Source organism: Astatotilapia calliptera, chromosome 22 (assembly GCF_964374335.1).
Source record: "Astatotilapia calliptera chromosome 22, fAstCal68.1, whole genome shotgun sequence".
NCBI lineage: Eukaryota > Metazoa > Chordata > Actinopteri > Cichliformes > Cichlidae > Astatotilapia > Astatotilapia calliptera.
Genome location: NC_137442.1, coordinates 26,369,875 through 26,394,048, shown reverse-complemented (window position 1 = coordinate 26,394,048; position 24,174 = coordinate 26,369,875). Strand labels below are relative to the sequence as shown.

General features: G+C 38.7%; 2 long non-coding RNA genes across 6 annotated transcripts; both read left to right on the top strand.

Annotated features, from left to right (window-relative positions):
* The first annotated feature begins 460 nt into the window (after positions 1 to 460).
* LOC145423472 (uncharacterized) lies at positions 461 to 7,060 on the top strand. Its single transcript, XR_013904520.1, has 4 exons — positions 461 to 1,566; positions 2,518 to 2,549; positions 3,675 to 3,701; positions 6,698 to 7,060. It is a non-coding gene; the product is annotated as an uncharacterized LOC145423472 (long non-coding RNA).
* Positions 7,061 to 7,732: 672 nt separating this feature from the next.
* Positions 7,733 to 19,910, top strand: LOC145423471 (uncharacterized). Of its 5 annotated transcripts, XR_013904518.1 has the most exons (5): positions 8,478 to 8,617; positions 8,737 to 8,844; positions 15,018 to 17,064; positions 17,254 to 17,390; positions 17,477 to 19,910. It is a non-coding gene; the product is annotated as an uncharacterized LOC145423471 (long non-coding RNA). The 5 variants fall into 5 exon arrangements; XR_013904517.1 differs by lacking the exons at positions 8,478 to 8,617; positions 8,737 to 8,844 and adding an exon at positions 7,733 to 7,869; XR_013904516.1 differs by having other exon boundaries at positions 8,485 to 8,844.
* Positions 19,911 to 24,174: the final 4,264 nt, after the last annotated feature.

Sequence of the window (24,174 nt, the reverse complement as noted above, 5' to 3'; positions counted from 1 at the left end):
TGATTTAACGAGTTCTTTTAGTGATTTATAAAGCCAACCGAGGTATAACTCATATTAGAGTAACACAGTGGTTGCTTTTTCTTAGTGAAACTTTGTCATTTTTGTATGTAAAAGGAGTGTTTGATGAGCTAACAACCCGATGCTAATGCCTAGCGCTCCTTTGAGCCCAGTGTGAAATGAAAATTTGACTGTGAACCACGGTTATTGTGTTGTTTTATTAATTACATTTGGTGTGTTTGTCAGTCTGTTACATAAGGTGCAGTTAGTTCTCTTCACAAATCAGTTGGTTAAAACAGCCTCATTCTTTATGCTGTAAAGTTTTTAACGAACCGCCATCTTAGATTCAGTGTCAGCTGTCGGCAAGCTCAAAGGAGCCATTTTACCGCCTCTGACCGAACACGGGAGAAAAAGAGTCACGTTTGTCCAGGTCTTGTGGGTTAATTAAGACAAAGGAGGGGGAGAAACTGAGGATTAAACATAGGCTATGTCCCCACATACACGGGTATTTTTGAAAACGGAGATTTTCCGTTTCTGTTTTAAAAAACAATCCCGTCCACACATAAATGCAGAAATGAAGGAGAACGCTGCTAGGAACATGCCAAAGCAGCAGGTGGCGCTATATTCCTAACCGTGTAGAAATGTTGGCCAATCAGAAGTCTAGAAGCCTCGGTGGGAAATGGTAAACAAAGATGGGGCATAGAAGCAGAACCGAGTCATATCTGTGGGGGGACAGTAACTGTGTGCGCATATGTAAGCATTTAAACACTGCAGAGAGAACAATTAACAGTAACCGTATTGTAGAAATGCATTTCACCGAAACAATAACGTTGCGCACAGTGTGACGTCAAAAAAGGCGCTGCGTTTTCTCCGTTTCCCTGTCCACACATAAATGCAAAAACGGAGTTTTCGAAAATATTCTGGCAAGCGTTTTTAGTTTTTCAGTGACCGAAAACGCCGTTTAAGTGTGGACGAAAGGTGCAAACGCATAGAAAAATCTCCATTTTCAAAAGTACGTGTGGACATAGCCCAAGAATAATAAGAACTCCTAATATGTAGACTTTAATTTTTAAGAACTGTTTAACAAAGGCTTGTTTGTGCCAACCTAAATCTGCAGCACAGTTTAAATTCTCACTTTGTGGGAAATTAATGAAATAAACAACAGCCCACCTTCACATAAATAAAATATGGCAGTGTATTATTATTAGTATGGTACATAGATATTTATTTTAAAACTACAGCATATTTACTATGATACTATGTGCAGTTGGTAATATTTTAGGAAGTAGAATTTGAATGCAGACCACCTCAAATATTAAAGCCTTAAAAATATGTCGTGCAGTTTTTCATGTATGAGTGTTTTGCAATCTTAAATGAGATGTAGACCAAAGAAAACAGAGGAGAGTTGTTGTTTGTATTCCAGCTGTAGTAAACAAAGAAGTTTAGTGAATCTTTTTGACAACAGAGAGTGATGCAGTATTGATGCTGATTTGAGTTTTCTGATCCTGTATTTTTGTTCTTTGTCTTTTGTTACACAGAGTGAAATAAAGCTTGGTTTTGCCTTTGCTGGTAAGTAAACAGTGATTGTAACTGAAGCAATATGAAATTGGGATTGTGTAACATTTTTAGCAATTTACATACAATAGTTTGGCTTTTTGTGATATCTTGCCATTTGCTCATGGGCAAAAACACATTTAGGATTTATAAGCAGTAAAGCCCCCCCCCCCCCCCCCCCCCCCACTAGATCTCTGAGTGTCCCTAAAAATGTCCCTGAAGTTTAATAGGCCATTTATGTCTAATTTTAAAGGCTTATCAAAGCATTTCTGTAGTAATTATTGTTTTTATTACACATGTTAAGGCCATTTGAGACTCTGCAATTAAATTTTGCCCTCTTTAGACTAAAGTGAGTTCATTTTGTCTGAGGTACAGTGCTGGGAAAAGTCTTTTTTTCCTTGCAGATTTATTTTGTTCATGCTTTTTTGTCACATGTTTCAAATCATCTAACAGGGATGATATGAATAAATACAAAAAGCATTTTAAAGGGATGATTTCACATATGAAGCAGAGAAAACCAAACCAGAGCTATCTGTTCTAATGTGAGAAGATGCTGGTCTCTAATACCCAGCTGTGGAAGCCCTGATACGAAGAACTACCATCAAGCATTTATAGTATCAAGTATCATTTGTGATTGTTGCATGCTTTGAAACTGTGATGTTATCATTTGATCAAGTGTGCAGTGCGAGCAAATCATTGCTTGTGGTATCTGCTGTGTTATGTAATAGCACCAAAGTATTAGAGCTTTACGTTAATGAGGAATTTCTGTGGCTTATTGCAGATCGATAAAACGACACATCACCTTAATAAAGACAGAAATCTTTAATAAGGTGCAGAAAGAGAAGATCGGGTGTTTATAGTAAACAAAGAATTTAACTTTTTTTTTTCACTACAGATTGTGATGCAGTATTGACTCTGATGCTGATTTCAGTTGTCTCATTCTGTATTTTTGTTCTTTTGTTACAGAGTGAAACAGAACTTCGGTTTTGCCTTTGCTGGTAAGTAAGCAGCAATTGTAACTGCAGTAATATGACATTGTCACTGTGTAACATGTTTAGCAACTTACCTAACGTAGTTTGGTTTTTGTGACATTACCATTTACTGATGGGCAAAAACAAATGGTCAGAATTTATACCTTGTAGCAGCAAAGGCCCCACACATGACCTCTGACTGTCCCTGAAGTTTAACAGGCCATTTGTGTCTGATTTTTATGTTTGAACACAAACAACTGTTTTTATACAGTTGTTCATGTTCTCCGTTTGTTTATGGATTTACCTAGCAGACATAACTATGAACGCATTTTAGGTGAGTTAGTGTAAGTGGTAGCTTAAACACTTAAGAGCACCACAGTTGTTGATTTATATCTTCACTCATATTCTGCTTATGTATTACATTAAAGTCAGACCACTATAGAAGTATTTTTGCCTGAGTGAACAGAAGTGGTACGTTAAACATTTAAGCAATAATAAAAGACTAAGAGAACCGGAGTTGTGAGTAGGCAATGTTGTGTATGTTAAAGCCTGTGTGTAATTTATGTACACTAAGTTTAAATCAGTTTCTTAATAAGTTGCTTGATACAATGTGTTTGAAAATTATATATAAAAGGGAAATATTGCAAAATACAAAAAGATTCCTGCCAACAGGTACAATGGAAGGACTTTTTATTATAATTTTTAAGAAATTAATTGCAAAAATGGCGTGCCACTGTTGTTACTATAACATGTCAGAATTTACATGTATTTTAGGATTTACATATTCAGATCAGAACTAAAACCTAATGAGGTTTTCCGTTGATTCTAACAGTTGTGGTTTTTCCACACTTTATTAAGCACTGACTTGTGATAGAAAATGATGGAGCTAAAAAGCCATAATCTGTACCAACAAATATTGGTGCCTCTTCTTTGCACTTCTGTAGTATGCATGCCTTTATTACACATGTTATCGTCATGTGAGACTCTGTAACTAAAGTTTGTCCTCTTTAGACTACAGTGAGTTCATAAAGGCTTGAAGAAATTGAGGATCTTACTAGTTATTTCATGTCACAGTAAATTGGATTGTGTGTGAAGAGGTTCAACAGTGTAAGTCATTAAACAGTGATCTGATGTGTTGTTTCCTTTCTCTAGGATACTGATCTGATCGTCGCAAGTCTGGTAAGTATAGGTTTTGTCTGCAGTACAGTGCTGAGAAAGGTCTTTCTTCCTTGCAGATTTATTTTGTTTATGCTTTTTTTCACATGTTTCAAATCATCTAACAAGGATGACCTGGATAAATACAAAAAGCAGTTTTAAAGTGATGATTTCATTTTTGAACCAGAACAACCTGGTCTAATGTAAAAACATATTGGTCTCTAATACCCAGCTGTGGATGCCCTGATAGCAACAATTACCATCAAGCATTTACAGTAACTGGTAATGACTGGTTTACATCACTGGTTGATTTTGGTCCACCATAATTTCAGAATTGTCTTAATTAGATCCAAACAGGACAGGCAAAAAAAGAAAAGAAAAAAGTCTTAATTAAGGCCCAATATAGGGTTTTCAAGTCATACCAAGTACCACGGTGGTTAGCACTGTTGCCGCACAGCAAGAAGGTCCTGAGTTTAATTCCAACATCAGGCCGGGGTCTTTCTGTGTGGAGTTTGCATGTTCTCCCGGTGTTTGCATGGGTTCCCTCCGGGTACTCCGGCTTCCTCCCACCGTCCAAAGACATGCAGCTTGTGGGGATAGGTTAATTGAATAATCCAAATTGTCACTAGGTGTGTATCTGCGAATGAATGTGAGTGCGAATGGTTGTCTGTCCCTGTGTGTTGGCCCTGCGACAGACTGGTGACCTGTCCAGGGTGTACCCTGCCTCTCGCCCTATGACAGGTGGGATAGGCTCCAGTGCCCCCTGAAAAGGATAAGCGGAAGCGAATGGATGGATGGATGGATGGATGGATGGATAGGGTTTTCAAGTCATACCAAGTATCTTAATTTCATTAAAGTCCAGACTGATTCGTTTACACCAAGTGTTTTGTTTCATTCATTCAATTGGACTTGCTTGTGTGCTTCAGATCCTAAGTGTGATTAAACTTAAGCCCAGGACCTGATGAGTTGATGTAGGTCCTGAAGTAGTAAAGGAACTCTGGGACATCACAGTAACAGCACCATGTTTGACTTTAATGCTGGTGTTTTTCTCTCACTATAGATGATTCAGTTTAGTGCAGTTAGTCAGCACAGCTCTTGGTTATCATCGAGATATTATTAGGCAACTTGTTTTTGCCTGTTCAGCTACAATATCTGGGAGCGTTTTTGTTTTCTGGGGTCTCCAGATCCTTAGAAATCTCTTTGTAAACCTTTACAGAACTATATGTGTTTGTTTCACATTAGAGCAGCTCACGACTAGCAGTTTAGGGACAATTAAATATTCACATAGGGCAGGGGTCTCAAACTCCACTCTTCAAGGGCCGGTGTCCTGAAGCTTTTCCACGTGTCCCTGTTACAAAACACCTGAATAACATTTGTAGGTCATTAGTGAGAGTATAGAATTTGACTGTGTTGAAGTGGCATCCCCGAAGACTGTTCAAATTTAAGTAATTTAAGTGTTTGGAAAAATGTACTTCTAAAAGTACTTTCATTGCATCATGTTCATTCATTCATGAGCTGCTATAACATGAATCAAATGGCTGAATTACCACCTCAGCATGCAGTCACGTTCTGTAGAGTTTTGCTAATGACCTACTAATGTTATTCAGGTGTGTTGCAACAGGGACACATAGAAAAGTTTCTGGACACCAGGCCTTAAGGACCAGAGTTTGAGACCACTGGTGGTAGGGCATTGTGGATTTCAAAAGCTTCTTCCCTTAAATCACTGCCTAAAAAATGCTTTTTGTAATTTGTCATAATGACTTGCAAAATATAGGTGGGATGAAAACATAAACATAAGACATTTTATAGTGGCCTGATATTTTTATCAAGGCTGTTTTTTGAAAATAATCCTGCCCTAATTTACAAAAGATGAACTGTCTGAAAGTCATGTTTGTTTGTTTGTTTGTTTAAGAAATGTGGGAATCTCCAGCAAAGATCTTACATGCAACAGCTCAGATACAGCACTCACTTCTGTTCTTTTTATCATGAAATGATCTACAAAGAAATGATCATCATACTAAATTTTGCTAATTAGGCCTTTATATCAGCTATGATAAGTTTATTATAGATTTAGTGTAGTGCTTATTGCTGTGTATCAAACATGCCCCAAATGTGACTGAAATATGTAGAAACTGCTGTGTAGAAACTAGCTGTCTCCAAATTTCTCATTTTGCCAAAATTCATACAGAGTGACCTGAAACTGTGCTGTAACCTCAGTGTGTTGGTTTTGTTGGACCATTTAATATTTACAGTAAGTTACTGTAGCAGCACGTCTTAGTTTGAGTTTATAGACTTAGTTTATTGTTTTAATAGAATGTAAAAATGTCCTTATAACAGTTCCACCATCATTTGTTAAACATTGTCATTCTGTTCAGTCCAATAATTTACTGTAGAAGTCTTTAGTATTTAAAGCCCTACATGTATTGTATTTTTGAGATTATAAGGCATAATGTCAATAAACAAGCCTGTTTTTAAGGCAGATTAAGCCAAACAAACAGTCAGATAAGTCAAACTTTATTCAAGTCATTCACAAACAACTCTCAACACTGTTCAGTTGTAACACATAAAATACAGAACAATACACTCACTTTTTCAGTTCATTCCTCATCCACAAATCCATCAAACTCTTCATGGGTTGATCAGTTTGAAATCTGCTTCTTAAGCATGTCTCTTAGCACGTGCCAGGTCCTTGTACACACACCATAATGTTATGTTGAAGCACCGTACGAATTACTCTGCGAGGGTCCTGACTATGGTAGCCATAATGCTCTGACAATACATCAAGCAGCGCAGCTTTGTAGCTTACGAAGTCTTACTAAAATATTTGACAGAATTTTGAGCGCTGTGTACCACAGAAATCCCGTTTGAGGTCAGTAAGCATAACCAGAATCGATACGCTAGGCACATTGTATGTTTTTGAGATAATGACAGGATTTTAGGTGTGCCATATAGTCTGAAGAATATGGTAAATCCAAGCATGTTGGAAATATGACTAATTCCATGCCTTATTTGTCTTACAGGTGACCTGCTGCAGAAGATCCTCTCTCTCTCTATCATTATAAGCAATTCTGTCTATCCTATCACTCTCCCAACTCTATCTAATTTGAAAGCCATTCTATCTTGTATCCCTCTATCCCTACTGCTCTATCTAATTTGAAAGCCATTCTATCTTGTATCCCTCTATCCCTACTGCTCTATCTAATTTGAAAGCCATTCTATCTTGTATCCCTCTATCTCTACCGCTCTATCTAATTTGAAAGCCATTCCATCTTGTATCCCTCTATCCCTACTGCTCTATCTAATTTGAAAGCCATTCTATCTTGTATCCCTCTATCCCTACTGCTCTATCTAATTTGAAAGCCATTCTATCTTGTATCCCTCTATCTCTACCGCTCTATCTAATTTGAAAGCCATTCCATCTTGTATCCCTCTATCCCTACTGCTCTATCTAATTTGAAAGCCATTCTATCTTGTATCCCTCTATCCCTACTGCTCTATCTAATTTGAAAGCCATTCTATCTTGTATCCCTCTATCTCTACCGCTCTATCTAATTTGAAAGCCATTCCATCTTGTATCCCTCTATCTCTACTGCTCTATCTAATTTGAGAATCCAAGTTTTGAGAATCCTTTCAGAATCCAATTTTCAGAAATCCAAGTTACCAGAACTTGATCTATCTGTTACAGAATTCTGAGAGATCTCTGCTCTCACTGCTCTTTCTTTCCTGTCATTAAGCTCTCTCACATTCAGTCATTTTGCTTTAAATTACAAGTTGAATATACAGTAGTAGAATTACAGTACAGTAGAACTTATAGTAGAAACTACTTACACAGCCCTACATTTGTCATTTTAATTTTGCATTAGACTTTAGTTTGGACTGCTAGTTTGGCTTACTTTGATCAATTGTATAAAATATCACCTTTTTATAAGTTTATTTGTAATAAGATAATCTGGTTATTTTGTAATACATACATTCAGATAAATAATAAATTAGATCCAGTCTGTTAGTCTGTTTCATTGGCTATAACATTTGACTGCAAGTTTATAGTATTATTATTTAAGGACTAACCCATTTTGTCACTCAGTGTAAGTATTCAGTCAGTATTGTCATCGAGAAGTGCCTGAGGACCCAGACTTCCTGTTTCCTGACTGCTGCAGAACATCCAGCTGAAGAAACCCCGTTTCTAAAAGAGGTACAATAAAACGGACCAAATTGTTTCCAGAGAACTTTGAATTTCCTTTATTTTGAGTTTGGAGTACAAATCAGCTTTTTAACATCTATTCATATATTCATAAAAACATTTTATAGTATAATAGTACATTTCTCAGATTTAACAGTAACTTAAGGAGTTATAAGTTTTTCTGTGTTTCAAGGTTCAGTTTTGTTTATATTTGTGTATAACCACATATAAGCTCCAGATTGTACTTCAGCAAAATGCCAAGAAAAAGTCAAAGGTCGCAGTCCCTGAAGCTTAGATGGCAAAAGCAGAAAGAACAGGTGAATGTTTCTCAGAGCAGTGAGCAGGTAAAGGTGTGTGTTTCAGCTTTTCCCAGCACAGAAGTGCAGAGCAGTGTTCAGACAGCCACAGTGTCTTATGCAGATGTGGTAAAAAGAAGTGTTCCCTCAGTGTCTGTCCCAGAGCCTGAAGTTATGCAGGTAATCCAGACTAAACCCCAGCTAACTGTACAAACACAGCATGATGGACAAGCTCCAGGACAGTCTCATGTACAGGTTACAAACAGTGAAAGTCCACGAGTGAGTAGCGTCTGTGCTTCCCGAAGCCAGGCCGCTCCTAGGTATGGAAAGTACCGGAATCAGCAATGCATGGCTAACAGTTTGGTTTTCCTGTCATTCTTACACGAGGATGAATTTATTACCAGAGCAGATCTAAACCGTGTGTTGGACAAAGGCCATGCCGTCTATTCAGATGCCAGACTGAGGTTTGTGAACAGTGTGTTTCTAGCCTGCGATGAACTTCCCTCAGTTGTTACCAGCCGCACACACGAGTATCAAGTCGACATGTCTCAGTTTGCTCATTACGGCACATTTGATGGTACAGATCACTTTCCGAGCCTTGAACAGGGATTACAGTGTTTGGCTTCAGACGTTCGCTATGCTTTGCTAGTCATGGGAGGAACAGTCATCGCTGTTAGCAGGCTGACTTCAGGTGAATATGCATATTTTGATCCTCACCCACGTAAGTCTACTGGTATGCCATTGTCGCTAAGTGTAAGTGGTGGAACTGCAGTTATGTTGAAATTCACACGTCTTAATGACATGATTGACAGGATCAAACGTTTGTACAGAATGTTCAGCATCGCACCAAGCTGTACTTATGAGCTACAGCCCATCGAGTTTCACAGTGAAAACGCTGCTGACCAAAGAGATGCTAATCAAACCACCGAATACAGACAAACAGCTACAACTGTTACAGCACCAGCTTTAAATGAAGCCGTTCATGAAATAAACTCCCAAAGATCTACTGACCAGACACAGAAGACTGTGAGAGACACTTTAACGACTGAAGTGACATCATCCAGAGTGGATTATTCAAATGAGACAGCTGCTACTGAAAACAACCATCTTCCTTCTGAGTATTTAGAAAAAGAAACATCTGCATCCTCTGTGAGAGAAACGCAGGTAACATCAGATTCTGTTCCTCAGAATGATTCAAACACTGCCTACTGTTTAACTAATATAACAGAGGAACTCTCAGATAAACTGCTGAAATATAATAAACAGCAAAGGAGAAAAATAAGGAGAAGATTATTAGCCCAAGAAAAAGTACCACAGAGAAAGGAAAATCAGAAGAAGAAAGAAAGGCAGATGTACAGGTTTGATGAAAGCTTCAAGACAAAGAAAAAAAACTCAACTAAGAAGTGTAATGATCCTGATCACAGACAGAAAAAGAGCATGTACAAAAATGAATTGTATAAATTAAATGCTACCTATAAGGAGAAACAGAGAGAACATTTAAGAAAGATGTATAGGGAAAGTGCTAAAATTAGAGAGAGAAAAAGAGAATGTGTCATAAGGACATATAAAGACAATCCCCTATTCAGAGAAAAGCAGAAGGAACGTGTAACAAGAACATATAGAGAGTCTCCCGTATTCAGAGAAAAGCAGAAGGAACGTGTAACAAGAACATATAGAGAGTCTCCCCTATTCAGAGAAAAGCAGAAGGAACGTATAACAAGAACATATAGAGAGTCTCCCATATTCAGAGAAAAGCAGAAGGAACGTGTAACAAGAACATATAGAGAGTCTCCCATATTCAGAGAAAAGCAGAAGGAACATGTAACAAGAACATATAGAGAGTCTCCCCTATTCAGAGAAAAGCAGAAGGAACGTATAACAAGAACATATAGAGAGTCTCCCATATTCAGAGAAAAGCAGAAGGAACGTGTAACAAGAACATATAGAGAGTCTCCCATATTCAGAGAAAAGCAGAAGGAACGTGTAACAAGAACATATAGAGAGTCTCCCATATTCAGAGAAAAGCAGAAAGAGCGTATAAGAAGAATATACAGAACTTGTGCTGGATTCAGAGAGAAACACAAAGCTTACATGAGGTCATATGTATATAACCTATATAAAAAAAGCGAAGATTTTAAACAGAAAAAACGATCTTATATGACAAAGCGGTATGGAGAAGAAAAACAATTTCAGCAACAACACAAGGACAATATGAGAGAACGAATGAGAGTAAAATATTGGAACGGTTTTTCTTTCAGACAGATGCATAATATCAGATGTGCAATGAATATAAAACGGAAATATCGCCAGATGCATCGACCAGCTGAGAGTTTACAGTGTCATCCAGAGAACACTTTAATGAATGAGGCCATATCTCGTTTCAGATCAAACATTAAGTCAGCACCATCTTATGTTTGTACTGTTTGTCTAAAAGCTTCTTTTCCTAATCAGGTGAAAATCTGCAAAAGAGAAAATTACTCAAAACACCAGACTGTAGCTCATCAGTGCCTAACTGGTAAATTTGTTCATGTGTGTGATGAAGCATGTCATGATCACTGCAGCTTTCCTGTTGAGAGAAAAAAAGAGTATATCTGTCACACATGTCACAGTTCCCTCAAAAGTGGATGCATGCCCAGGCTTGCTGCTGTTAACGGTTTAGAACTGCAGGATATTCCAGCTGAACTTTGTGATCTCAACATTCTGGAGAGACATCTGATTGCCAAATGCATACCATTTGCTAAGATTATTCCTCTTCCAAAGGGGAGACAGAGACTCATACGTGGTAATGTGGTGTGTGTACCATCTGAGGTCCAACAAACAGTTGACAGTTTACCGAGGATCAGAAGCCAATCACAGATCATGAGGATAAAGCTGAAAAGACGACTGTGCTACAAAGGCCATCAGCTGTTCCAGACTGTCACCTGGTCTAAACTCATTCAAGCTCTGCGTAAACTGAAACAAATTCATCCACAGTACACAGATATTATTATCAGAGATGATGCATTGCTTTGTGATCCAACGTTACCTGATGATGACAGCAGTGATGAAGCCAGCATGGCAAGTGATGATTATAATGAAGCAGATTTAATGGAAATTGACAACTATGAAAAAGATGCCCTTTTGTGTGAAAGTGAGTCTCAAAGTGACCAAGATATTAATATGCAATCCTGTGATGAACAACCAGAGGAACAAAATCCAGATGAACCAGAAAGTGATTTGAACAATGGAGGTTTTGCTCTAGAAAGTTGTCTGCAGCCCGTAGACATTTCAGAAGAGATTCTCTGTTTCACTGATAACACATATTGTGTGGCTCCTGCAGAAAGAAACAATCCTGTTAGCTTCTTCAGAACTCCTCATTTGGAAGCCATGGCATTTCCTGTGCAGTTTCCTACTGGTCAGAATACACTGGATGAAAAGAGACGTCTTAAACTCACACCAAGTGCTTACTTCAAGTCAAGGCTTTTCAACATTGATGCAAGATTTGCTAAAGACACAAATTACCTGTTTTTCTCACAGTTTGTCACTGAAATACACTTGGCTAATTCCAGCATGACAATACAGCTAAGGAAAGGTAAAACTATGACCAAAGATGGACGCAAAATCACATCAGGAATGTTACAAAGTAAGACAGAAGTAGAGAAGCTGGTAAGAAATAAAGATGCAATCAGATTTATGCAGCCACTCAGAGGAACTCCAGCTTACTGGCAGAAAACTACCAGAGATCTATTCAGCATGGTTCGCCAAATAGGAACACCTCAGTTCTTTGTCACTTTCTCTGCTGCTGAGATGAGATGGCCTGAAGTGATTCAAGCAATAAAGAGACAGCAAGGTGAAGAGGTTGATTTTGAAGCCCTGGACTGGTCAGAAAAGTGTGAAATTCTAAGATCAAATCCAGTAACCACCATGCGAATGTTTGATAAACGTGTTGAGGCTTTGTTCAGAGATTTGCTTTTTTCTCCTGCACAGCCCCTTGGTGAGATCATTGATTACTTTTACAGAGTTGAGTTCCAGCACAGAGGTAGTCCACATATACACATGTTGCTGTGGATTCGAGAAAAGGTAGAAGCAGATGTGGATGACGACCAAACTGTCTGTGACTTTGTTGACAGATACATCTCAGCTCAACTCCCTGATCCAGAAAAACAACCTGAACTGCACAAAAAAGTCACTGAGCTACAAAAGCACAGCAAAAACCACACAAAGACATGCTTTAAGAGTGTGAACTCTGGTTGTAGATTTGGGTTTCCCAAACCACCAGCCACAAGAACAATGATTGTGAGACAGGATGAGGATTCAGACACTGAAGCTGCAAAAGCCAAACTCAGACCTTTGTTGAACCTGCTGAAGGAACCTGAAGCTGCTTCCCTCACCATAGAGCAGATTCTGTCACGATGCAACTTGACAATGAATGAGTATGAACAGTGCCTCCAAGACATAAACAAGAAAACAGCTCTGATTCTGAAACGTGACCCAAATGAGTGTTGGATCAACAATTACAACCCAGACCTGCTTGAAGCCTGGAACTCTAATTTAGATGTCTCATTCATTTTGAATGCCTATTCATGTATAGAATACCTCTGTAAATATATAACAAAGAAAGAATCTGGCCTCTCTGAATACCTGAAGACAGTTATTGACAACTCTGATAAGAACACCGTCAATGAGTGTGATGAAATGAGAGCTGTGATGCAGGCTTACTCAAAAAAGAGAGAAATCAGCGCACAGGAGTGTGTGACTCGAGTCTGTGGCCTAAAAATGAAAAAATGTTCCCGCAGTGTTGTATTTGTACCAACAGATGATAACCCAGTAAAAATGAGTCGGCCCATGAGCTTCCTGGAAAGCACAACACACGACAGTTGTAATATTTGGATGACAAGTTTGAGTGATAAATACAAATGCAGACCTGAGACCCCAGAATATGAGGAAATGTCACTGGCTGATTTTGCTGCCTTGTGCAGGTTGGTAAGTGGTCCAAATGAAGGAAAAGATGTGCTTCCTCTTCTAAACCAGCTTGGATTTGTACAAAGGCGAAAGAATGATAAACCAGCTATAATCAGATATTACCACTGTTCACAGGAAAAAGATCCTGAGCAATATTATGGTCGACTGTTGAGACTTTACCTTCCACACAGATCAGAGCAGGAACTGAAACCACAAGGGTTCCAAACCTATCAGTCCTTCTACAACTCAGGTTTTGTACGACTTCCATGTTCAGACCACAGTGAGTCTGTGAAAAGGGTTGTGAAAAGAAATAAAGACAAGTATGAGAAGAACTCTGAGGATATTGAGAGTGCACTGGAAGAGTTTGAACAAAATAGGGATGTTGTGATTGATGAATGGTGTAATCTGGCTCCTGAATCTGAAGTTGTGAGGCTGCAATGTGATGAGAATCTTCCTGAGAGACATTCTGATGATGAGAACGAACAGGAGAATGTCCCCGACTACAGTCGTCAGTCTGATGCTGTAACAGAGATCAGAGCCATCAGAGAACAACCTGCAGTAGATCCAGCCGTGGTACGTGTAATGTATCAGAATCTGAACCAGAAGCAGGCCTGCGTGTTCTATGCCATAAGAGACTGGTGTATTCAGCGAGTTTGTGGTTTGAACCCAGATCCATTTTTCTTCTATATCAATGGTGGTGCAGGAACTGGAAAGTCACACCTGATTAAGTGTATTCACTCTGAAGCATCAAAGATCCTGAGCAGACTGCCTGCTAATGCAGAAGAAGCTGACATATCAAATCCAACTGTTTTACTGACTTCATTTACCGGTACAGCAGCTTTTTCTATCAATGGCTCTACATTACATTCTCTACTGAAACTACCCAGGAGTCTGAAACCACCCATTCAAGGACTTGGTAACCAACTGGATGAAGTCAGATCTGAGCTGATGAATGCTGAAATTATTGTTATTGATGAGATTTCAATGGTTTCAAAACCCCTTTTTGCTTATGTGGATGCAAGACTGAAACAAATCAAAGGCACTCAGAGACCTTTTGGTGGAATGTCAGTTTTAGCTGTTGGAGATTTTTACCAGCTGCCACCAGTGCGACAGTCTAAACCTCTCTGTGTTTACGATCCAGAACAGATTGACCTATGGCAGGAACATTTTCAGATGATCACTCTAACCGAGATCATGCGTCAGAAAGATGATGTGGCCTTTGCAGAGATGCTGAACAGGATTAGAGTCAAAGAAAAGACAGATGAGCTTTCTCAGTGCGACAGAGATTTGTTGTCACAGGCTGTGACTGCACCAGAAGAATGTCCAACTGAGGTCTTACACATTTATGCCACCAACAAGAATGTGGAATCCCACAACACAGATACCCTGAAGAAGCTTCATTCAAACATCATAATCATCAATGCAGACGATTTCCAGAAGGATAAATGTACAGGCAGAATGGAACGAAGAGACAAACCATTTACAGGTGGGAGAAATGATTTACCTGACACTCTGAATGTTGCTGAAGGAGCTCGAGTCATGCTGACCAGAAACTTGGACACACTAAACGGTTTGGTCAACGGTGCTTTTGGTATACTGGTAAAGGTGGTGAGATCTGAAAATGATGGACACATAATTAAACTGGGGCTCAGAATGGACAACCGGCAGCCTATGAGACACAACCGCAGTGCTAATGCAGCATCTGATGATCTGGTTTACATTGAGAGAGCAGAGGAGAGTCTGAAGTTTAAAGGAGCAGTACGCAGACAGTTTCCTGTAAAGCTAGCATTCGCCTGCACAATTCACAAAACTCAGGGTCTTACAACACAGACAGCTGTAGTTTCAATGAAGAACATTTTTGAACCAGGTATGGCTTACGTTGCTCTCAGCAGGGTGACGTCTCTCAGTGGACTCTATTTGCAGGACTTGGATGAGAAAAAGATTTACGCCAATCCCGAGGTAACTGCAGCGCTCCAAACCATGAGACAAGCCAGTGTTGAGGAAATGATGCCTCTTCTTCAGGTCAGAGAAACAGCCAGCAGACTTGACACTCTTACACTGATCCATCACAATACGGAGGGTTTGCCATCTCACATCAGTGACATCAAGAGTCATCATGAAATGTGTTTAGCAGATGTTTTGTGTCTCACTGAGTCTCACCTTCAAGGCTCCTTTGTTGCAGACAGTCTTCATTTGGATGGCTACACCATGTTCAAACGCAACAGACATGTTTCCTACACAAACTTTCCTCACATGGCCAGCAGAAGTGGTGGGGGAGTTGTTGTGTATTTGAGGAATCATTTTCAGGTTCAGGTAAAACAGTATCTGCATAATGTCACTGATCTTGAGTTTTTAGTGTTGAAGGTTCAGGCTCCATTCCCTGCACTCATTGCTGTTGTGTACAGACCCCCTGACTACAGTTTGACACCATTCATGCAAAACCTGGTAAGTCTTTTAGATTCACTTGAAATAATGGACTGTCACCCAATAATTGTGTGTGGAGATTTTAATGAGAACCAGTTGCAGAGTGGAAGAAAACAGATTCTGGAGCAGTTTCAGTCGAGAGGGTATTCACAGCTGATCACTTCTGGCACTACAGACAAGAACACCCTGCTTGACCTCATTTTTATTTCTCAGCCACAGAAATGTCTGTATTCAGGTGTTCTGAGATCATATTACAGTTACCACAACCCTGTCTTTTGTGTCCTGTCCTCGAGCCAATCATGAAGTCGTCTGGTGAGTTTTGAAACAATTACAGATCATGTTTGTTACAGAGTTTACTGATTGTAGAGCATGAAAAAGATTTTTCATTGAAAAAAGGGTCTTCCCTACTCTGTCTGTCAGAAGACCCTTTCTTATTGCAATGTTATTAATCATTTCACCAAATCATTGCTGAACTTCATGCAGAGCAGAGAACATCTGCTATCATGCACCTCTGATCTGAAATGTGCTGCAACATTTATTAAACCAACATCATTTCTTTTATTCTCATGTTTTAAATGACTAAATCTTTTTACTGTGACGTATGTAGCTCAACAAACGAGATCTTCCCCTCCAAGGGCTTGAAAATATGAAATAGTAAATAAATAAATCCCACATAAATGCAGGTATTTATTATGGGTCACATGAATAAATACAGACAATTATATTTTCTTGATTATAGTAGCTTTTGTAGAATCAAAAGTTTTTGTGATGAATGAGTTTTTGCTTATCATGTTTTACAGGTAAAAAATGTCAAAAGTTATAAACTATCTTTAGGCTACCAGAGATGTCTATAATGATACATTATGTAGAGAAAAACATTAGTACAGCTTACAGAATATGTATAAAAACTGATTTAGAAGTAAATGGATAGTTTTCTGAAAGTTCCCGACTACAGTTTAACACCACCCACCCAGATCAGCCCCCAAGTGTCTATGTAATGCTGGTATGGTGTGTGAGTTTGACTTGGCCTTTATCCGGGTGGGTTTGGGTTTGGGTGGATAAAGGCCAAGTCAGAATTCTCTGAGCAGCTGGAAAAAGCTGCTAATAAACAAAGACATCAAAAAGTGTGGGCTTTAGGTGTAGCCCCCGCTTTCTGATGCACTAATTAGACTTAGTAACCGACACCCCATACCAGCATTACATAGACACTTGGGGGCTGAGCTGGGTGGGTGGTGTTATAAGCACGTGTTTTGTTAGATATATTTTTTCAGACACCATCTTCATGAACTGCTGAGCCAAACTTGATCCATCAGTGCTGGACTGCACAGATAACTACATGCCACAAGGAGACTGCTGTGTTATGAATTGCCATACCAGTGTGTCTTCAATGGAGAAGATGACACACCCATCACCTGACCTCCTGCCTGATCTGGAGACCATCATCATGCTACCACACTACACACCTCTGAGACCATCAATGATGACTCATACTGAGGAAACTGTATTTCCTGTCAGAGATGCTCAGTGATCCTCAGAGCAGAGAGCGGTATGATTCTTTATTTTTGATTTAAAAAAACAAATGTCAGTGTTTTTTAATTCAATTAATTAATTAAAATCCTGTTTATTGCATAAATAATTCCACACTCAAATGATTATACTTGTTGACACTTTTTGAGTTTTAATTCACATTATGGATTACAAATCTATGCTTTTTCTACTCTGTCTCTCTGTGCAGGTATTGCTGTCTTCTGAGTTCTTCAGTGTTCCAACTGAGACATTCAAACCTCACTGCAGAGCTCATGTCTTTCCTCACCATCATGTGAGTGTGAGATTGCTCTGGATTCTGGTTATATGGCCTGCAGCACCTATAAGGTATTTCAATATTGTTCATTGTATAACTTATTTGTAGTTTTTAGGCCTTAACACAAATAAAATGTTCCTTTTTCTGTATTTTTTAGAATAAGCTCGTCCAGTGTGCCTGCATTCCAGCTTCACAGAAAAGAACATCAGACACCAGCGAGGGAGGATAAGAAAGACAGACACAACAACATTGTCATCCCCTATGTAGCCGGTGTATCAGAAAAACTCAGGAGAGTTTTCTCCAAATACGACATCCCAGTGTACTTCAGACCCAGTAACACACTCAGACAGAAACTGGTTCACCCGAAAGACAAAACTCCTAAACACAAACTTAACAATGTGGTGTACGCTGTACAGTGCAGCGAGGAATGCCTGGACTTCTACATCGGAGAGACCAAACAGCCACTTCACAAGCACATGGCACAACATAGAAGAGCCACCTCCACGGGACAAGACTCAGCAGTTCATCTGCATCTAAAGGACAAAGGTCAGTCTTTGAGGATGCCAATGTTCACATTTTGGACAGATGGAGGAGTGAAAGAAGCCATTTACGTCCACTGTGAGCGACCATCTTTAAACAGAGGCGGTGGTTTACGACACCAACTGTCTGCCATCTATAATCCAGTTTTGAGTTCCCTCCCCAGACACCGTAACGTCCACTCACATCCTGGGAGTGGGCGTGGGTGATTTCCTGACCTCGGGAAATCACATGATAGGGTGGGGCCAGGTTTCACAATGAGCTCACCCGAAACCCTGGCTGATTGGGACCCACACCCACTTTCACACCTTGGCTCATGTGATTAGGTAGAGGATCATCAGGGGGTTCTTTGTCCCTCTTTGGGGGGAAACTCCCACTGGGTTTAAATCTGGGACTCTCCACCATTGACCCTTAGAACTGAAGAAGCTTCTCGGATGAGAGGTGAAACGTCTTCAAGGAACTCAAAGAAGTCCAGACGCTTTTCTTTCCAAGCTCCTTAGACTTCACTTGTGTTAATTACATTTTATTTGTTGTTGTTTTCTTTTAGATTTATATGCAGTGATTGGATGTGGTGGAGCTTTGTTAACCGTGTGGAAAACATCTGTTTGTGATGATATTTACAATGAGGCTTTAAGGTGACAGTTTCCATGTAATTTCAATCCTCTTACTAAGCAAAAACATGTTTGCAATTAACATATTTTTTCAGTTTTGTCTTTTGGATTTATGGTTAACATTCCTCTGTGACAGCAAATACTAAACTGGTCCAAGTAACCAGCATATCATTGGCCAAAGGCAAAAAGGACCACATGTCACACTAGCAATGAATTTTTGACTGTGTTTGTGTTAGTATAGAGTAGGTCTAACAGTGGTTTTCCACATCTGCTCTAATATATATAGATAATGGGTCAGACATATAAAGTCATTTTGAAAAGTTCATAAAGGTCATTTATATGTGTTCCTCTTTATCATTTTATATCAGGTCAAACAGCAGACTTGAGTTTTGATCAGGGTAGAACCATAACATTCATGCTAATGGTTCTACTGTTTACAGTTACTTTATGATGGATTTCACCCTGGTCACAGCACTATCTGAAAAGCTGTTAGAGGTAAAGTTAAGCCAATTAATACCTCATCATAAGTCACTCTCTAACGCAGGGCAGTGATTATTATTCACTGTAATTTATTCCACAACAATGTTCTTTATTTGATTCTTTAAATATGCACATCGATTGTTTAGCTGTGTGACTCTCCACACCTGAAATATATCACAATGTGGACTTCATTTCGACAGTATTTTGTAGATTGGTACCATATTTATCATCGAATCATCTTGTGCATTTATTAACTAAATGTTGTTTGGTTTTTTTTTTGTTTGTTTGTTTGGGGTTTTTATGTTGCCATTTTTACATTTCACCAACTGTGTAAATTCTGCAATTTTACCTTGGTTTTGTTTCACATCAGTTTATCTGCTGGCTGGTATTCCTGTCTTCCTTCTCTCACCCCAACCGGTCGCAGCAGATGGCCGCCCCTCCCTGAGCCTGGTTCTGCTGGAGGTTTCTTCCTGTTAAAAGGGAGTTTTTCCTTCCCACTGTCGCCAAAGTGCTTGCTCATAGGGGTCATATGTCATATGATTGTTGGGTTTTTCTCTGTATCTATGAAGCGCCTTAAGGTGACTTTTGTTGTGATTTGGCGCTATATAAATTGAATTGAATTGGTTTTCTTTCTTTTCTAATGTTTCTGGTCATTTTTCACAGTTAAACAAGTAACTTTGAGGTTACTTCATCGTTTTCAGCTGTTATCTGTATAAATTTTTTTCCTAATAATTACATTTCTGCAAAATTATAGCAGTTCTGGTAAGTTGTAATATTTCTGCCAAGTTATTAATTTTTGACTAAATTATTACATTTCTGCTAAGTTGTAGCTTCTGGTAAACTACAACATTTCTGCTGAATTGTTATGTTTCTTCTAAGTTATTGCATTTCTGATAAGTTATTACATTTTTGCTAACTTGATGTTGTTCTGCAAAGTTATTAAAATTTCAACAACTTTTTAAACACTGACTTTGATTTCTTCAGCTTCTTCAGCTATTTTCAACTATTTTCAGCAGACAGCTTCAGCTTTACAGCATGCACACTGCATTTTCGCAGGAAATGCAAATTTTTCTAGTATAGATTTGTTTAACTGACTGAAGCAATGACAACAGTCTTCTCCTGAACACCAACACCAAGGAGGTGGTAAAGAGTTCACCAGACCTAAAAACAAAACAAAACAATGCAGGACAGTCTGCAAAGATGTTGAGTCAGTCAGACATCGTGCAGAGCAGATGAGGAAGAAGTTGTAATCTAAAATGGAGAACAATAAATACAGCCACCTAAGCATCCTCACAGGACAAGATGAACTGCAGTGAGAGGGTCATCTTACTGCACTGCAGGACTCAGAGGTTCAGGACGGTCTTTATCCCCATTGCCATGAGGCTTTTTAAAAGAAACTACACATGTTCTTCTCACATTTATTTCTCTTACTCTAATAAACACTGGTAGTAATCATATGAATTCTGAGCTAAATGGACTTGCCCTGATAGGCTTCAGCCAGCACAGAAGCTAATACACCACAGCACTTAGGGAAACTGAAACTGACTGTTATTAATGTTTTCAAACTGTTTAAGAAAAACATATATAATCTTTCAGCCTTCTAAAAAACACACATAAAAACAGTATTATATGATGTTGAACATACAGATAGGCAGTTGTTGGCCTACAGGAGTGTTCTTTATCGAAGGTTTTAAGTGCTTAAAAAGTCTGTTAAGCTCTGTACAGAGCATGCAATGTAACTGTACATTAGAGAGTGTTTTATAAACCATGTCTTCTGTTTCATTTAATAAACATGAGACTGCTTTATGCATTTTCAGCTATTTATTAGATTTTATCAGATTAAAAAACACTTAGCATAAGAATGCAGTTGAAACTATAACTTTTAAATATTGTTTAAATGAATGAACATAGCAACTTGAACATTTTAAAAAATACAAACAAAACAAATGAACTATATTTATATATATAGATCTATATATATATATACATATCTATATCTATATCTATATATATATCTATATATATCTATATCTATATATATTTATTCTGGTTTTTTTATGTGTACTATTTGTTTTCCTTTGATTTTTACAGTAAAAGTGATCCTGTGCTTCTCAAACTCCTCCTCGTAGGGCTTCCACATCTCCTCTTCAATGAAGAGGGTTTCTCCAGTTAGAAGGAGAACTTGCAGCTGGGTGGACTGCAGTGCACTGCACTGCTCTGCAGTGGCCACACCAACTACAGTTACTTGAGTACTTTCATCTTCCTTTGTCTGTCAATACACAAAAAGCATATATTTAATATGGTAATCACGTCTTGATGCATGCTCAATGATCCATGTAAGTAAATCCCAAAAGGATGATTCTGTTCATCTGGACGTAGCATTTTCAAGTGGGAGAAATGTTTTGTCACTCATCCAGGTGACTTCTTCAGTCTGTTTTACCCAATCTTTTAAACAGTACATTGCATAATGACTGAAACTAGCCCACTGAAGAAGCAATAGGCTGGGAGGTCAGTTAATTGGTCAGTAATATACAAATTGTCACGGGCACTGATCAAAGACCACAGAAACCTGCAGTCCGCTGAGACTGAAGAAGTCACTTGGATGAGTGATGAAACATTTCTCCCACTTGAAAATGCTACGTTCAGATGAACAGAGTCAATCTTTTGGACCACCTATAATTCTAAACATTTTGGCAAATGACATTGCTATTACATGTTGGTACAAACATATGGCTTCTTCATACCTCAGTCTTTGTATGGGAAGTTGACTGGAGCTGTACTCCATAGGCGGAGCGGTGCACTTTCACATGGGAGATCTTTACCTGATCTCCCACACGAACGTCAACAATTGACGCCTCCCTCCACAAGGAGACAGTCATTGTATATCCATCCTGAAATCACAAAAATGACAGAATGAAACATTTATTCATTAACTAATGGAAATCTCAAATATGCCTATTTTCACCATTTTCAATATTACACTTTAGTTGCACCATTACCTGTTTTAGCTGGAGAGTGCGTATTGGCACCAGTTGTTTGCCTGAGCAAACTGTCCTCACTGCCGAACACTGAAAATTCAATTAAAATATAATGTCAGTTATAGTGATTGCATAAATCTGTGTGTGTACATCTAGGTGCTACTTTCTTGACTTACTACATCTATTATTTTATTATTGTTGTTAATGATAAATCTACAACCATTTACAAAATAATAGTGGTTGATCTTGTTCTCACAATTTTGTGTTTGTTTGACAAGAACAATAAAATTATTATTTTTACTTTTAAAGACAAAAAAGTAATGGTTTCTTTGAAAACCTGAAGCAATATCAATTCTGATGGAACCACAAATATTTACCTCCACAACCTCCCCTTCCACTGTCATGAGCCCTCCAGATGTTGGGCTCATCTTTAGTGGTGTTACTGGGGAAGGTGGATTAAGCAGCTCCTCCGCCTTAATGATGAGGGCCTCCGAGACTGCCAGGGCAGGAGCTTTAAAGAACTGTGTCCTCGCAGTGATATTGATGAGATAAGGGGGAGCTTGGCCCCTCAGCTCATGTCCCCTCATCATGTAGGACATGTCCTGTTTTACTTTGGAGGAGAACTCTTCAAACAAGGTGATCTTCAGCACTGTTTCACCGTCTGTGATTGCTGCCACTTTATTTTTTTTTGTTGACAGTGCTTTGACCTCTCCATCCTCAGTAACCCAGCTGATCACCTGATAAATACATAAATAAAGAAATGTATTTCTATGATCTTACTCCATAGTCACGTTCATACATGTGAAAGTCTACATCATATGATTGTTGGGTTTTTCTCTGTATTTATTATTGTACGATCTACTGTACAATATAAAGCGCCTTAAAGCGACTGTTGTGATTTGATGCTATATAAATAAAATTGAATTGAATCACCTTTAGCTGGTCACAACATTTCAACACCCGGATATGAATGGGTGGGGGCCGGAAATACGGCGTCTCAGGCCGGTTGTCAGTCAGTTTCCTTAAGGCCATTCTGAAAATAAAAAAAGCAAAATAAACACATTAACAGGTTCATACATTTCTGCTGGATACAGTTCTGACAGAATACAGTAACACCTGTTGCTTTCATGTCATCTCTTCACATTTTGATATAAAACAAACACATCATGAACTTCCTCAACCCTACGTGTGTTTCTGAGGTTCCTGCTTGATATTTACATACCTGAAAACATTTCAATATTTTTGTAAAAACACAAATTATCTTTACAAAATGTTGGTCTGAAAATTAATTAAACGCTTATGAGCCTTCATAAAATACATACAGACGGAGACATGAGTAATCACCAGGACATTAACGGTAATAATTCTGCAGTGAAAAATAGCGTTTATAATGGAAGTCAATGGGACGAAAACGTCCACTAGGGCTCTAAGAGGATGTGTATTGTTAGCTTAGCCACTGAAGCTAATTTAAGGAAGTCAGACTTGACGGTCTTTATATTCACAGGAACTTAAATGGCTAGATTTTTTATCTTTCACTACATTATAATGTGTTATACATAGTATAAAGGCACTAAAAAACGGCTTCAATATCAATACTTACGTTTTATGAAGTTCTTAATATCACAAGAGCACAAAGTAGAAGAGCTGTGACTGTGTCTGTAAGTTTCTTCAGAAAGACCGGGAAAGGGACCGCTGGTCTTTGATGTTACAAATTGTGATGCAATCTGTTGCCATCGGCCTGATTGGCTAACTATGATTGTTGTTTTTCCCAATTGTACTGCCTTGTGTTGATTTTGTCCCTTTACTTTAGGGCGGTTTTTGTTGGTGATCAGACCCGATTCTTGTCTAATTTGAATTATGAAATTATCAGTACTATTTTATAAGTCTCAAACTTACAATTTAAAACGTATAAAATTACTGGTCTTTTTTATTTTTTATGTAGTTAATGTATTATGTAGTTTTTTTAAAGTTCGACTGCTAAAGCCCTGCATGTATTTTTTTAGATGAGCTTTTATTTTGAAAGTGGCGATCTCTTTTCCTGGTGTCATGGAAGCACGCCTAACAGATCCACGTTACTGCTAGTCCCCGGGACAGAGTGCGGGAAATCAATGCGGTTCGAATACGTTCATAGACGCAGGAGTGCTAATTCCCTCCAGATTTCGTCCGAAGGCGCAGGTTTCAAGGCTGCACACGGTGACTGAGCATCCTAACATTTCAAAATTCAAAGGGTCAAGCTTCAAGGTTTTACT